This window comes from Macrobrachium rosenbergii, chromosome 54 (assembly GCF_040412425.1).
Source record: "Macrobrachium rosenbergii isolate ZJJX-2024 chromosome 54, ASM4041242v1, whole genome shotgun sequence".
Taxonomy (NCBI): Eukaryota; Metazoa; Arthropoda; class Malacostraca; order Decapoda; family Palaemonidae; genus Macrobrachium; species Macrobrachium rosenbergii.
Genome location: NC_089794.1, coordinates 30,564,166 through 30,570,165, shown reverse-complemented (window position 1 = coordinate 30,570,165; position 6,000 = coordinate 30,564,166).

The following is a 6,000-nucleotide window of genomic DNA, read 5'->3' as shown; positions in this document are numbered from 1 at the left end:
GAATGGGCGATGTTGCGGCGCCATTTCCGGGCTCGATTATTTGGGCTTTCTCTCTCTCTCTCTTTCTCTCTCACACACACATACATACGTATTCTCTCTCTCACAGACACATACATACGTATTCTCTCTCTCTCTCTCTCTCTCTCTCTCTCTCTCTCTCTCTCTCTCTCTCTCTCTCTCTCTCATATACATACTCTCTCTCTCTCTCTCTCTCTCTCTCTCTCTCTCTCTCTCTCTCTCTCTCTCTCTCTCTCGGACCATAATGTCATAGAACTAACAGTCCGTTCCAGAACATATGAAAACAAAGAAAAGCAAGAAACGAAAAAATGGGAAGGATATGGAAAATACAATTTCTATAGTAAGAATATAAATTGGTCAAAAATAAATGAAGAATTAAACAAAGAATGGGAAAATATATTTGTAAGTGATGATATACAGGTAAATACCGATATATTATATAAAATATTAGAGGAAATAGTGGAAAAATATATACCGAAGAAAAAAGTAACCATCAGTCACGAATTCCAAGAGACAGAAGGATCTTGTTCCAGAAAATTAGAAAGTGGAAAAAGCTCTTGCAAAAAGAAAAGAATGCATGGAAAGTGATGGAACTAAAAAGTAAGATAGAAAATGCAGAACAAAAGATTATACAATCAAAAGAAAATGAAAAAGGGAACCTAGAAGAAATGACACTACAAAATATCAAGCAAAACCCTAAAATTTTTTATTCATATGCAAAAAGATTAATAAAATAAGAGTAGAAATAGGCCCTCTAAGAATTGAAGGGCGATTAATGAATGAAAAAAGGAAATATGTAACATATTAGCAGAAAGATATAAGAGTGAATTTACACCTAGAATTGAAAATGAAGATAATGATACAGAAATAAGAGATGAAAATACTGAATACTTATCAGATATAGATATTACAGAAGCCGATATTGTGCAGGCTATTAATGAAATTAAAAATGGATCAGCAGCAGGACCAGATGGAGTACCTGTCATATTGTTAAAGAAAGTAGTTCATTCAATCGCAAAGCCGCTTAGCAATATTATTAAGACAAAGTATAGATACAGGCAAGATTTATGATGAGCATAAATTAGCATATATTACTCCTACTTTCAAAAGTGGTTCAAGACTAGAGGCAAGTAATTATAGGCCTGTGAGTCTGACATCTCATATTATGAAAGTATATGAAAGGGTAATAAAAAAATATAATGAAACATTTAATGAAAAATAGATTGTTCAATATAGGACAACATGGTTTTGTACCCGGAAAAAGTACACAAACCCAACTGTTAGTCCACCATGAAAGCATATATAAAAATATGATAAATGAAAAGATACAGATGTGGTTTACCTAGACTTTGCAAAAGCTTTTGACAAGGTAGATCATAATATATTAGCGAAAAAAATTAGAAAACATAACATTGTTGACAAAGTAGGAAGATGGATAAAAGAATTTTTGCAAAACAGAAAACAGATAGTGATTGCAAACGATGAGAAATCGGATGAAGCTACGGTAATATCCGGTGTACCACAGGGTACGGTGTTAGCTGCATTGCTGTTTGTGATTATGATTGCAGACATAGACAGTAATGTTAAGGACTCAGTAGTAAGAAGTTTCGCAGATGACACAAGAATAAGTAGAGAAATTGCTTGTGATGAAGATAGGAACTCGCTACAAAGAGACCTAAATAAAATATATAAATGGGCAGAGATAAATAGGATGGTATTTAACTCTGATAAATTTGAATCAATGAACTATGGTGATAAAGTAGGAATGCTATATGCATATAAAGGACCTAATAATGAGACAATCACAAACAAGGAAGCAGTTAAAGACCTTGGTGTGATGTTGAATAGAATATGTTATGCAATGATCAAATAGCAACTCTATTGGCAAATGCAAAGCAAAAATGGGAATGTTGTTCCGGCACTTCAAAACAAGAAAAGCTGAACACATGATTATGCTTTATAAAACGTACGTACGTAGTCCACTTGAATATTGCAATATAATATGGTACCCACACTACCAAAAGGATATTGCACAAATAGAGAGTGTACAAAGGTCATTTACAGCTAGAATAGAAGAAGTTAAGGACCTTGACTACTGGGAAAGACTACAATTCTTAAATTTATATAGTCTTGAAAGGAGAAGAGAACGCTACATGGTAATTCAAGCATGGAAACAGATAGAAGGAATTACCGAAAATATCATGGAACTAAAATTATCAAAAGAGCAAGCAGAGGTAGATTAATAGTGCCAAAAACTATACCAGGAAAATTAAGGAAAGCACACAGGACATTAATCCACCACGCACCAGCATCGATAATGCAGCATCTATTCAATGCGCTACCAGCTCATCTGAGGAACATAACAGGAGTGAGCGTAGATGTGTTTAAGAATAAGCTCGACAAATATCTAAGATGCATCCCAGACCATCCAAGACTGGAAGATGCAAAATATACCGGAAGATACGTTAGCAACTCTCTGGTAGACATCAAAGGCGCCTCACACTGAGGGACCTGGGGCAACCCGAACGAATTGTAAGGTGTAAGGTAAGGTCTCTCTCTCTCTCTCTCTAGACAGCTAACATGCTGCATAGCAATCTTGATGAAATATTAAGATGTTAACGATATAGGTGATAATAATTAAGGTGCTAATTATCACAGTAAAAATATTTTCACTAACTCTCACTCTCTCTCTCTTACTTGAAATTCAAGCTTTCAAAGAACGTTGGTTTCAACCTACCACTGCAAACTCCACACTGCAGCAGGAACTGATCATGATACAGAACCAGTGATTTTACATTGCCCTGGGGGGAGACGCGAACCCACGACGTCTAGGTGGCATGCCATGACACTAACCACTATCCTAGCGGACCATAAATTCGGATGTTAGAAAATCAAACCTGCAATAAAATCAATCTTCTCACAATGTTAGAGGTGATTGATTGATTAATTGATTGAGTGATCGGTTTATGGCTCTGGCATTCATGAACTTGGAGGTGAATACTGCCCTACAATGGAAAACTGTAGAATCAGCAAAATTTTCGAAACTGAGATATGCCACCTATTGGGCTCGTGAAACACTAATACACAAGTTACTGCAGTTTCAGAATGATTCTTCGATGCTTTGTTTAGGGGGTCCCATTTGCTTTATTCAGGGGGTCCCATTTGCTTTATTTAGGGGGTCCCATTTGCTTTATTCAGGTGGTCCCATTTGCAGTCTCTGCAAAAATCAGTAGTAAGGCAATGGAATAGCTACCATTTTTCTCAGTTGTGTATTTTTGCAGATACTTCAGTCTTCCAAAGAGGTACACCCTTCGACCTTGAGTGCGACCGAAACCTTGACCTTTGCGGGTGCAGATTACAGCGTTAAGAATCTCATTGATGATAGATTACTTGCTAGTTGAACCAAGTGTCTTGGGTAAGTTCATAACAGGAAAGTTCCATTGAAATTTTTCTTTGAAGTTCTTCTAAATTATTGAGGTATTATCTATCTCAACATACCAGGATAGATTTTTGTGAGTCTGAAGAAAAATTATATATTTATTGAAATTAAAAGAAAAAATAGATATTTCTATGTGTTTAAAATAAAATTTTCAAATCCACCTGGACGTGAAATGGCATTCCAGTAAAAATTTGGGCATTCACGTAAAAGGCCTGGAGATAAGTCCGCTTAACAATGACCCTTTAACTGCCGTAGTTCTGCCGAACGAGCTGTTTAACGAGGCCGTTGGTGGGGACAAACCCAGAAACAACCATTATTGCCGGGAACTCTTCTCCTTATTGAGGGCCGAGTGTCATTTAGGAATAGAGTAATTGACGAAATACTTTGTCATGGAGGCCATAATTGCTTGTGAGGATGGAATGCGTAGTTCGTGACGCTGGCTGGAATACGCAGTGCGTTGACGCGAGGCTTAAATTTGAATTCTTCGCTCTCTCTCTCTCTCTCTCTCTCTCTCTCTGTCGACGACCCACGTTCGAATCTCGGACGAGGAGGGAAGAAGATGCGCCATTCCCTAAAACCAGCTATACTTCTGTTGACCCCAGAGGTGGATTTGATAGTTAGTCGATTACTGTCGGTCGCAGCTATGTGGAGAGAGAGAGAGAGAGAGAGAGAGAGAGAGAAAGTAAAAATAAACACTAGACATCAGAGTTCATCGCTTCTGCAAAATGCAATCCATTGAAAAGGGATGACTCTCTCTCTCTCTCTCTCTCTCTCTCTCTCTCTCTCTCTATATATATTTATATATATATATATATATATATATATATATATATATATATATATATATATATATATATATATATAAATATATACATATATATGTATACATATATATATATATATATATATATATATATATATATATATATATATATATATATATATATATATATATATATATATGGCTAATAGTTTATTTGACCTCCATATGTTAGTTTAATAGATTACAGCTTACCCTCTAAAGTCCAAAAACTCGAACATTACATGTATACACTTACATTGCTTTTACTTGTACCTCTCTCTCTCTCTCTCTCTCTCTCTCTCTCTCTCTCTCTCTCTCTCTCTCTCTCTCTCTCTCTCTCATTTGGTCGAACAAGTATTTTATCCTTATTTTCCATCCGTGCTTCCTGCTTTCCTCTTCACTAAATTATTTCTTTCCAGAAGAGTGTCTCTATCACAAAATCCTCTCCCCCCTTTCCCCATCTCCCTTCCCCTCCCCTCCCCTCTCCCCAGAAGTCTCCCTCTCCCCATGTAAGCGGTATATATGTCAGGGCGAAATTCACCTTTGCAGTTAGAATATGTTGTGCTTTTGCGGGGAATGACAAGCAAAGTAAAAATCCTGATCTCTGAGGATGTAAACCGTGGCAGGGAAATTAGACACGTCCCGGAGTTGGAAGGATTCATGTAGATTCCATTTATCACGAGGTGGGAATGCTGGTAGGTTTTATCTTTTGCTGTAATTGCCTTTCGCAGAACAAACATTTTTCCCTCGCACACTTAAAGGAGTTAGTTCAGAGCGTATATTAGAGGTTATCAAATTTCAGTTTCACTTTTAGAAAGCTGGTTATTCTCTCCTTCCTTTGAGACTATTCACCTCTTCTCACGTTCCCCTCTTCCATTTCTGCGTTCTTCAGGTCTGGGCAAACTAAAGGCACTGGCTTGCTTTTCCTACTGGCCTCTACCCTAAAAAAGATTAATGACCTTAGTTGTGCTTATGGTATAAGGTTCTGTAGGTCTTGTTAGTTCACAGAAGGAATTCCAAAAATTTCCTCACTGTTTTTGTTATTTCCCTTCGTGTCTTTGTTTTGTGGTTCGTGATGTAATCAAATTTAAGCTAAGAATTTTTAGTTTTGTTTCCAAATCTGTACCGCAAACAAAAAGATCGTTAAAGATTTTTTTTCCGATTTTATCAAAATCTTTTATGGAATCTTGCTGTTCTCAGTTTCTAAAAAAAAAAAAAAAAATGACACATGATAATCCTGAACCTCTTTTTATCGTTATTTTGCGAACGTATCCTCTTGCAATAAGTTTTTTGCTACAGGTAGCATTGTCGTCAGAAAACAATACCACGACAGTATCTTTGTCAGGGAAGATGACAGGATTAATAACACTGACAGTGACGCTGTGATGATGATGGCAATCTTGATAATATTATCAGCAGCTTTACTGTCACGATCCCCATATAGATAGTTTTAATTTTCCTCGGTGTGTTTGTAAAGAAGATGAAAAGCCATTTGGATATTCAAGTGCAGATAGGGAGGAAGAATTCTATACGTAACAGACAGACGGGATGTCTCTGAAGGATAATGCATACAGAGACCTTGTGTCAAATGGATGGAGGCAGAGACTGCTGATATGGCAGCATCAGAGGCGCTTACAAAAGAAGGAATGGACATTGTTTTTCTTTCGGATGGTTTGCCATCACGAGGACTCTCTCTCTCTCTCTCTCTCTCTCTCTCTCTCTCTCTCTCTCTCTCTCTCTC